Below are 11,112 nucleotides of genomic sequence, written 5' to 3' on the forward strand. Positions count from 1 at the left end.
TCCCCGCGCGGGGACTCTGCGGGCTCGCAGGTCTGCGGGGATCGCCCTGCCTGACAGGGCTGTATCCATCAGCCAATAAACAGTTCATTGCACTGAAAGAATTATCTTTGCTGGCATTAAGGTCGGCTGTAACACAGACATTATTACTAGCGGGAGGCATATAAGTAGAGCCTGTGGCAGATAGCAGCCTGTAACTCTTTATTATTTATACCGAAGCTCCCGGGAGGCGGAGGCGCGTGTCCCCGGCGCCCGCAGGGATGGCTGCAGCCGCCCTGTGCTTCATGGGGACGCCCGGGACGGGGCACGGGGAGAGGGAGCTCCAGGTCCGGCCCCAGCTCCTCCCGCGTGCTCCGGGGACGGGGTCCTGCCCCGGCCGCGTCTGCGCAGCGCCCGGAGCCCCGGTCAGCCCTCGACAGCGCAGGAGCAAATAAAACCTGGAAGACACTGAGGGACGCGGTGGGGTTCTGGCTGCGCGCTCGGCTGCGCCGGCTGCGTGCGGGTTCTGCTTGCGGCGGCCCGCTGCTCGCGGTGCTGCCGGCGTTGCCGCGCGGTGAGAGGCGTTCCGGTGGCAAAGCATCCCGTTGGCAGCTCGGGCAGCTCAGCTCGTGCTCAGTGAGCCGGGAGCCCTTCAGGAATTCACCAGCCGCATCCTTCATGGCATTAAGCTCAATTCTTCTCCAAATAAAACTCCAAGGAACGCGTGCGCGCTTACCTGCAGCGCGGGCCCCGGGGCGACGTTAAATGCCCACGCGGGTCAGCAAACCGCTGCCGTCCCAGCCGCCCGACATTGTCATGGAAATCCGGACGCCCTTCCGCACTTTCCGAAATTAAAATGTGCCTCCTCTATAAGTTGTTATCAAAAATAGAAGCATTTTATCTATCTTTAGTACAGAACACAGATTGCACGGAGACATTCAATTTGGAGTCAATTTAAATTTCAATTGTCTGTGAAATCTAAATCAATAGGCTATAGTTCAATGGCGCTTTAATAAAACAGGACATAACAGAGAAATCATTAGGGATTACATATGATAAGAGATTGAAAACAGTGTCTGTGTAATGGTGGAGGAGCCATTAGAGAATTACCTCAAGCATTTGCAAGTAAACCAACAACCTCCTTCTCCTCCTGAGACTAACAAGAAGACTTAATTGTGCTGCAGCGGCTAAAAATACATCTCTGTCAGGCCTTGGATTGGTAAACGATTTACAGGGACATAAAACCATCAGGGTGCTCCGCAGCTCCTCGGCGCGGGTCGGACGGCCCCGCTCCCCGGCCACCCTCTCGTCCCCCACACCGTCCCTCATCCCCCGGCCGGGCTGTGCTCCGGGAGCGGCCGTGCTGCAGCTCCCCTTATCCCCGTCCCCAGCGCTGTGATCCCCGTCCCCAGTTAGTGGGAAGGGAATTGAGGGTCTGGGCAGCTCTGGACGCACAGCCAGGTATCCAGAGGTGGTAACTACCTGCGGTGATACATCACCCCGGGTTAAGCATCCCCCTGATTTATGCAGATGGTGCGACATAAGCAGCTCCCAAACAGCATTATTTAACTTTTATTTGCATTTAATAATAATTCACTTTTCCTTACCTCGTTGCAAATTATCACAATCAGCCTGGAGATGAGATTGGATTTCATCAGCTTTGGTTTCCCGCTCCTCGACGAGAGAATCATCTGCATAGAAATGGCGTTCCCGGGGTGAGAGGGAAGGACGGCGATCACTCATCCGCCGAGCGAGCAGCGCTGGCCCTGGCTGCGCCCAGGTCTCCTGGCACGGTGCGGGAGTGGGGGCAGCCATCCCGGGACCGTGTGGGGGGGTGACCCTCGGGGACATCGGCGGGGGGCTAGCTGGGGAGACAGAGCTGATGCTGAGGGCAGAGCAGGGGGCACGCCACAGCTGTGCTGGTCCCAGCGAGGAGAGGAGAGGAGATTGGATTGGATTGGATTGGATTGGATTGGATTGGATTGGATTGGATTGGATTGGATTGGATTGGATTGGATTGGGTTGGATTGGATTGCACAGCGTTGCATTGTACAGCATTGCATCGCATTGCACAGCATGGCACTGCACAGCATGGCACTGCACGGCATGGCACTGCACAGCATCGCACAGCATGGCACTGCACAGCATCGCCCAGCATGGCACTGCACAGCATGGCACTGCACAGCATCGCACAGCATGGCACTGCACAGCATCGCCCAGCATGGCACTGCACAGCATCACACTGCACAGCATGGCACTGCACAGCATCACACTGCACAGCATGGCACTGCACAGCATCACACTGCACAGCATCACACTGCACAGCATGGCACTGCACAGCATGGCACTGCACAGCATCGCACTGCACAGCATGGCACTGCACAGCATGGCACTGCACAGCATCGCACTGCACAGCATGGCACTGCACAGCATGGCACTGCACAGCATCGCACTGCACAGCATGGCACTGCACAGCATCGCGCAGCCTCAGATGAGGTTGCACGCACTGCGCGGGAGCGGGAGGTGAGATCGTCCCCTCCCCAGGCCGGCGGATCGTGTCCCTGCCGCTGGCAGAGGGATGCTCCAGTGCCGCTCCCCGGGGTGCTGCCCTGCCCGCTCGCGGGGGCTGGCCCTGCGTGCAGCTTTGCTGGGCGACATCCCCAACTACGAGTAGTTTTAATTGCCGCAAATCCCGGTTGCCCTGGTCTAGGGGGGAATGGAAGCAACGGAAGACGTTTGGTCATCACGAGAGCGTTGCGAGGTTGTCAGAAAAGCCTCAGCAGCCAAACCCAAGGTGTCCTCAGCCACCGCACACAGCCGGGGCAGAGAGGTGCGTGTGTGTGCATGCACGTGTGGGTGCAAGGAGGAGTTTGCTGGACAGAAGTTTAACACGGAAGTGCAAGGGCCGACCCGACACGGAAACCTCCATCCCTCCTGGGTGGTGCAGAGCGGCCCCGTGGCCCCAGCGCTGCCCGGGAAGGCACCAAGATGATGCTCGAGCTGCTGCCGGGGGGAGCAGAAGGCTCTGCAGGGCCAGAGAAGGGCTGGTTTTGCCTAGTTTATACCAGCGTGATGGGGAAAAAAATCTAAACCCAAGATTAACAATTTCAATAACAAACCAAGCAAAGTTAAGGGCATTTGAAAAATGTTTTTACAACCTTTGGTTAACCTGCAGTAACAGCTGTTTGAGTGTGTATAAATAAGACTATTCTGTAGAGGAGACAGGAAAAATTGGTTTTATTTTAAAGGACACTGTTTGGCTCCCACGGTGCAGTGGCATCTGAGGAAATATTGTTTAGCGGCGACTGCGCGTCATGTTTAATACTCAGAAATGCAGCCATGGAGAGCAATACATTTGCTGGCTCCTGACAGCTGGAAAGCTGGGGTGTATTTTAAAAGCAGCTTCTCTCTTGGAAGGAAAATTTTGAGAGGGATGCAGATGAAAAAAAACCCCTTCAAAATAGCCAGGATGCTTTCTGGCTGTGAGTCGCCCAGCCCAGGGTCATGGCTTGGGGACGCTCGGGGGGCGCGGAGGGGGCTCGGCGGGGGCTGCGCGGCTCTGCCCTGCTGCAGCCGTGTCCCCAGCACACCCCCCGCACCTCCGCCTCCGCTCGGGACCGGGGTGCCCAGCCCTGGGTGCTGCCACCCACCCTCCCGGCACTGCAGGGACGGGGGCTGCCACCCGCCAGGGCCCTGGGAAATACATCCCCTGGAATAACAGCCATAAACCACAAATAATCCCCAATGCCCCTTTTGTTAGAAAAAATCATGGCCTGGCTTGGAACCAGAGACATTCTTTTCTCCACCTGAAAATAAAAGTGTCACGCTGCTTGCCACTTCAAACCCTGCCAGAAAGGACTCGGGAGTCCACTAAAGAGCGAGACTTTAAGCCTCGCCGTTAAGAATTACAAGAGATCCGCTGGGCAGCGTGGAAATACAAGAAATACTACAATGCCAGTGCTAAAACCTAATGAGAAATGGAACAAGCTGAGACAGAAGCTTAACAAGAAATACTGGACAAGTCCCCCAAGAAAAACTACAGGCAGCAGCGGAGAGGAGCTGCCAGCCAGCTCTGCAGCCGTATTGATCAGGGCCGGAGAAATAAGAGGAGGCTTTTGGAAAGTAGATAAACAGGGAGATATACAGCAGGAGAAGTCCAGAACTGATGAAAACAGGAGAAAATGCAGCTTAAATCAAAGGGCAAATACACAGAAAGAGAAAAGGTAATAGGATTTGTGTTTATGGCTAAAGAGGAGAGTTGTGGGGAGGTGATCAGACACTACGGTAATTGAAAAGAAATGGAAAATGGAGCTCAGTATAAATATTTTCTTGGAAGAAAGTGGGCTGAAAACTTGAAATAAGCCATTATTAATATCAGTTCTAGCCTGAATCTGGGAAGAATATGCAGGGAGGTGTGAGGGAGGGCAGGCGGGGGCAAGGGATGGGGAGCGAAAGTGGTTATGGTGCAGAACAGCTTCTACCCGCCCGAGGTGGCCCATCTCGAAGCTGTGCCGGGGCCAGGCAAGGGAGATCTCCTCTGGCCGGGCAGGAGACTAAGAATCCTCCCCCGCCTGCTCAAAAGCGGGTGGCGATGCCCCCTGCCCCAGCCCGTGGCGTGCCCGGCCCCTGCCCTCCTGCCCTGCAGCGCAGCGATGCTGCTGCGGCTCTGGGGGCTCCTCCGCAGGGACGGGGGCTGCGATGGGCTCCTGGGGAGGGATGGCGTGGGGCAGGGATGGTGTGGGGCAGGGATGGCGTGGGGCAGGGTGGTGTGGGGCAGAGATGGTGTGGGGCAGGGATGGCGTGGGGCAGGGATGGTGTGGGGCAGAGATGGCGTGGGGCAGAGGTGGTGTGGGGCAGAGGTGGTGTGGGGCAGGGATGGCGTGGGGCAGGGATGGTGTGGGGCAGGGATGCAGGGCTCTCTGCCCACCCTGAGGCAGGAGACGGGCATGCAGCGTGGTCCACAACCCCTCTGACTGTGCAGGGGGACGCTGCTCACTCTGGGTGCAGTACAGTGTCAGCCCCGAGGTCGTGGGGGTCCAGGGCTTGGGACCGAGCGGAGGGTCCCTGTCCCGCACAGACTCCGAGGGGGGTCCAGGACATGCGGCATGGCCTTGCAGGGCTGGGGGACCACGCTGCCGGCTGCTGCCTGCCTCCACCTCCCAGACTCCAGTGCCATAAAGCAGGGAGCCGATACACAAATTCTCCACCTCCTGCCTACTAAATCTCGCCTGTCTCTGACTCGCTGCAAGACGCACTCACCAGCATGCAGAAAATATGTGCTGGGTGCGGGAATTTGCAGCCGCCATGCTCGCTCCATCAGCGCCGGGCAGGGGTGGGAGGCTCCCACGCTGGGGGGCCAGGGGGTGCAGGGCAGGGGGCCGGGGGTTCAGCGTCCCACCTGCACACCTTGCACACCCGGGGTCTTTCCTGGGCGAGGGCAGGAGCAGGCAGCTCTGCCTGCTGTCCTGGGGGATGAGCCCCACTGTGTGGGGTGGAGCCGGGGCTGGATCTCTGCATCCCACCCTGCTGCAGCGGGACTGGATGCGTGCACGGGGCTGGGGACCGGACGGGGTCTGAGTGATGGGGGCCCATGGCATCCCACCGGGTGCAGCCCATCCGTGCCTCTCCCAGAGGGGAATTTTCGGGGCAGCTTGGCAGCCTCCCCGGCCGGGGGTCTATTTGCAGGGAGGGATGCAGCCCCCCCCCGCCCCTCGCAGCTCTCCAGCCGCTCCACCGCGGTTGCCATGGCAATGAGAGAGGAAGGTTCCCCTTCGCCTCCCGTGATGCTCGGCTCCAGCATTCCTCCGCATGGCCATGGCCGCGCTGCCGGGCTGCCGCTGAAATACTAATCAGAGCTAATTGCCAGGAAGCCACCCCCATCCTCCGTGCTGAGCACGGCAGCTGCCGGCACAGCATCGTCCCCAGCCCACGGCTTGCCCTCCATGGCACCGTGCCGTCCCCGGTGGTGCAGGGAGTCCTGGTGTCCCCAAAGCTGGCCTGGACCGGGGCCAGCCATCCCTGCGGTGGCAGAGCATCATTGGGCTGGTCCCCCCCTCCTCCTAAATCCTACCAAACCTCTTCACACTGCACTGCCAAAGCCGATATATTTCCCATGTCTAAAAAAAGTAATTAAACAGAAAGGTTGTTCTTATTTATTCTTTTGTTACATAAGCCCTGAGCTATCAAATAGTCAAATTAAGTCTTGGAAGCGTTTAATGAAGGATCGGGCTGGAGGCAGGGGCTGGGTGGGCAGCAGCACGGGGTTGCTCTGGGGCTGGGCAGATGCTGCGGAGACACATCGCTGGGCGAGGGGAGGGTGGGAGCCAGCACCCCCACAGCTCTCACCAGCCGGGGATTTAGTGGCTGCTGCTGCTCGGAAGGAAACGTGTCTTATCAGGATTTGGGAAAAGCAAAGCAGGGGCAGGGGCAGCGGGTGGGCTCCCAGGAAAACAGCACGGTAGTTCAAACAGCCCTTCATATTACGAAGACATCACATACAAGGATGGGGCGGCGGGGTGCACCCTCGGCGCTGGCGCCTGCAGGCACCGGCACTGCCGGGCAGGGACAGGGCGGCAGCAGCGCCGCAGCCCGATGCGTTACCCGCGCAAGAGCACAATATTCGCAGGGGAAGAATTTTTTTTAATAGGGCCCCATGGAGACATCAGAGCAATTTTCAAGGAGGTTTGAAGCCACCAGGAAGCTTATTAGATCTGTTCTGCAGAGTTAATTTGATGTTGGTAATCAGTGAGCAAGTTAAGCAGTTAAGGAGCTGGTGGCTGCTGAATGGTTTGGCTGTTTAGCCTGCTTGTAAGCAGTGGTTACTAATGAGTGGTTCATGAATATGAATGAGAGATGATTACAGTCTGGAAAGGGCAGTCAGCAAACCATAAACTTAATTTTAATCTTTTTATTATCAAAGTCACGTTATTAATAATAGTCTTTACATTAACACCAAGCTTCATCAGCCAATTAATGCGCTCCCTTGCATCCCCCAGCAGCACTCAGCACCAGCTCCGTGGGGGGCAGAGGATGGGACGTGCCCATCACCAGGGCATCTGGTCTCTTCCATCAGCAGGGGCCGGACCACCAGTGGCCCTCACCCACCCCCCTCCCCGGGGCTGACGCTTGGAGAGCTGATGCCCAAGGAGCCAGGAGCCGAGCCCGCCCTGTCCCCGCAGCACAGCAGCCCTGTCCCGCCAGCCACGGGCGTCCCGGTCACCGCTGCCACGGGGGTGGCACATCGCCCCGAACGCTGTCCCTCACTCCCCGTAAAAGGACGGTCCTATTGTCTCCATGTCTAATTAATTATAATTATTTTCTTATGGCACTATGGATATGGGCTGCTCGTGTAATGAGGCAGCGGTTCCTGTGTGAAATGCTGAAGCAAGGAATGTAGAACATGTTAAAAAATATTAATCTACAAATGAAAATGATTTTAATTGGATTCTGCCTTTGGGATCGGGTCACTGTTACATTTTCAATCAGAGTTGTCCAGTCAGCAAAGCAGCTGCACAGCCTTTTCAAATGGAAACGGCGAGTGGCTTGCAGAGGTTAATAGGAATGTTGGAAAATAAATAGGTTATTGATTGATAATAACAATAAGCTGACTCCAGTCCTACCTTGGTGACCTTTCCTCACCCAACTTAGAGAAAACTCAGTTAGCATCTAATTATGGATCGCCTTACAATCCCACGTATTAATGAGAGCGCGCGGCGACGCGGGCCAGGAGCCACTCTCGGCAGAGGGGAGAGCCCGAGCGTGGCCGGTCGGAGCAGCCGCGGCCGCTCCCGAAGCACCGAGCCCAGGGAGACGGGGCAGGGACCCCAGGGCCGGGCAGACCAAGCCTGGTCACCAGAAATCACCCCGACCCCTTCCCTCCCCAGCCCTCCCCGCTGCGCCGCAGGCACCGCTGCTGCCGGGGCCGCCCGTGTCTGCCGGGCCGGTGGGAGCCGGGCTTCGGTCTAGTGGGCTTCTCACTCGGGACCAGCCGAAAGATCCGTCACCAGCACTGACCACCCGGCTGGGCGACCGGGAGGCCTTTCCCTTCCAAGGCATCCCCGCCCGCCGGGAAGGCGAGTCCCCGCGAGGCGCTGCGGGGTGATGCTCGCCCGGCCGGGGCTTAAATATTTCTCCCGGTGCCCGACCAAATCGCAGCCACTGCCTTGTTCTGCCGAGGTGGAAGCAGAAAGGATGGTGGCTCTGCACACGCGGAAGTTTGTAACTGATATTTTAATTGCTTCAAGATGTGCCAGGGTCTCCTGTCTTAAGCTTCGGCTTTGCTCATTATTCCACACATGGCTGTCGGCTCTGTTTGCTGCAAGATATGAAATAGTCATAACCATCTGGGAAACGCGCGGATCGCAGCCAGTCGGCACGGCTCCCCGGGAAGGAGGCTCTTCCTCGCCCGGAGGCGAGCAGCCACGCCGACCGCCTGGGACAGCAAGGCGCCCGCTGAAACCCTCCCCACAGGGAGATGCTGGCGCTGCCTGCACGGCGCTGCCTGCACGGCGCTGCCTGCGTGGTGCTGCCTGCGGCAGTGGGGTGCTGCCTGCGGCTGACAACACTTTTCCCATTTAAGGTGCCCTGGCCCGTCCCTGCCTGCCCCTGCTTTCCAGGGGTGTTTCAGGGCAGACCCTCCCAGGACAGCGGGCAGGGTGACCCGGCAGTCCCAGGCACAGCTCCCGGTGCTGCACGGTTCCCGGCAGCGCGTGGGTCTCCGCAGGGTTCGCTCCGAAACGGGGCTTGGCGACGCAGGAGGCAGAGCGTTAGCTGAGGCAGTTGTGTTTCCCCAGCTGGCACCACCGCAGCCCTGCGTGTAAACGCCATTAAAAAGCACCCCGAAAGTTCCTGAAACACATTCCAATTTGCACCGCCCATCTTTTTATCATTTTCGGAATATTAACTCAGTGGAAGATTAGTTGTGGGAATGAGAAATGGCCAGAAATAAATTAAACCAGGAGAGAAGCGCAGTTTGGGACTTCGTGATTTTAATTAGTATTACTTCCACCTTCCTAATGAGGTTAGGTCAAGAGGCCGCGTGTGCAGCCGCATTTCAATCCACACCACGACACTCTGGCCAAACACAGTCCTCCCGCGGTGTCCCTCCGAGGTGCTGGGCACGGCAAACACGCGATGCTTCCCAGGATCAAGCTCCAGAACTTGGGAAAAGCCTCGCCAAGGCTCGGTGTGACGGGAGCATTGCACGGTTACAGCCTGGCGTGGCCAGCTGCATCCAGCGCTCGCAGGGGGAGCACGGCTCCGTTTGCCTCCCAGAGTGAGGATCAGGAGGGGGAAAATGGAAAAAAAAAAATATTTTTTTTAATGTCATTTTGCAGCTCTGGGAACAGAGACACTAAACCTCCCCACGCAGCGCGGTGCAGCCAGGCCTTGGGCAGAGCTGCAAGCACCGGGATGTTTCACGGCTCCTGAGCGTGCATCCCGTGCCCCCCCGGGCTCTCTGTGCACCCCGCAAGAGATCAATGCCAGCGCGGGCGAAGCCGGGCAGCGTGAGAGCCATGGGAAGGGGGAGAGACCTGGGACGGGGGCATCTGGTGGGACCGAGCCTCCCCCCACAGCAGCAGCAGCCTCCCGCGCTCTCGAGGCTCCGGACACAGCCCTTCTGCTGCCCCAGGATCTGCTCACCGCGCTGGCACCCTGCCCCGCTCCCCAGGTCCCTCGGCAGCTCCATGGCCGGCGCTGGGGCGTTCGGGAAAGCCGGTGATGCTCGGGGCTTTCACAATCCCGCTGGCAAAGCCCATCCGCAGGGCCCTTCCGTGGCTGCCTGCCTGCGGTGGCAGAGGCACCCGCGCCGCTCGCAGCCGCTCACAGAAATGCCACGTATCAATTTCACAGAATCGCTTCGCAATTTGATGCAAATGAACAACATTTCTCTTGCTTGTACACATTTTCTGTCAACAATGTGTTTGAGAGACTTGCTGTGACATGTCAAAATGCTGCTCACCGGGGGGAAAACAAACACGGCGGTTTGGCTGCTGCCTTCCCGCACCGCCGGGAATGGCCGGGCAGGGGCCGGGGCCGGGGGTCCCCGCTCCGCAGCGGCTGGCTGCCCCCCAGGACAGGGCCAGCAAGCACCGTGTCCTCGCTCTGCGTGACCGTGGTGCCCGGGGCTGGAGCTGCCAGCCTGTCCCAAACGCCCGCCCCAGAGCTGCCGTGCCTGTGCTTCACCGCGGGCAGGGCAGGACGCGGGCAGGTGCCGGCAGGTCCCTCCTGTGCTGCCCCGGGGGGGTCTGTGCTGAGACTGCTGCAGACATGGATTTGGGGTCCCGCACCCCCACCTCCCCGCGCTGGGCAGGAGCCTGCGGGGGCTGCGGGCAGGGCTGCGGGCAGGGCTGAGGGCAGGGTTTGCGGGCAGGGATTGCGGGCAGGGCTGCGGGCAGGGCTGAGGGCAGGGTTTGCGGGCAGGGATTGCGGGCAGGGATTGCGGGCAGGGCTGCGGGCAGGGCTTTCCTGGAGCACGAGCTCCACCTGCCGCCGCCCTCCCGGGCCGGGCCGGTACCGGCGGGTGCCCAGCGCCCCACGGGCAGGGCCGGCAGCTCCCCGCACCCCGGGCACCACCCCCGCGCCCCCCGCGGCCGGGAGACCTGGCCCCGCACGGGAGAGGTGCCCCCGCAGCCCCCCGCTGCTGCCCGCCCCGGCCCCGCGCTGCCTGCGGCTCCCCCCCCCCCCCCCCCCCCCGCCGAACCCCCCCCCCCCGGGACCCCGGGCACGTCCCCGCCGCGGCGCGTCCCCCGTGTGAGCGCAGGTTGGGGACTGGGCGTGCTGCCTGCGCTGCCTGCGCTGCCTGCTGCCACTGCCCGGCTCCAGGGCCATCCTCCGGCAGCGCCCGGGGAGGTGACACCCCTCCTGCGCCCTCCCTGCCCCGGCTGCCGCGGGACGAAGCCCCTTTCCCCCGCCGGGCACCCCGGTTGGGTGGCATTGCTGTTCCCTCCTGCCCCCACACCCCGTCGGGCGGCCCTGGCTGCTCAGCAGGGTGCTGAGGTGGCCGCGGTGAGAACCGCCCGTCCTGGCCCCCACGTGCCCCTCGCTGTGCCCCACGGCATGGTGCGCATGGGAGCTGGGGCACCCCCAGAGCATCCTCGCCCGGCTCCCCCAGCCCTCCACGCCCCACAAAGACAC

The 11,112-nt window shown here is 60.1% G+C and overlaps 1 long non-coding RNA gene across 2 annotated transcripts; it reads right to left on the reverse strand.

The window, feature by feature from the left end:
- Positions 1-203: 203 nt before the first annotated feature.
- On the reverse strand, positions 204-5,387 carry LOC142604311 (uncharacterized). 2 transcript variants are annotated; one of them, XR_012838185.1, is made up of 4 exons: positions 5,236-5,387; positions 1,584-1,667; positions 713-843; positions 204-444 (listed from the first exon to the last, which is right to left on the reverse strand). It is a non-coding gene; the product is annotated as an uncharacterized LOC142604311 (long non-coding RNA). The 2 variants fall into 2 exon arrangements; XR_012838184.1 differs by having other exon boundaries at positions 204-843.
- Positions 5,388-11,112: the final 5,725 nt, after the last annotated feature.

The sequence above is a fragment of the Balearica regulorum genome, chromosome 17 (assembly GCF_011004875.1).
Source record: "Balearica regulorum gibbericeps isolate bBalReg1 chromosome 17, bBalReg1.pri, whole genome shotgun sequence".
Classification (NCBI taxonomy): Eukaryota; Metazoa; Chordata; class Aves; order Gruiformes; family Gruidae; genus Balearica; species Balearica regulorum.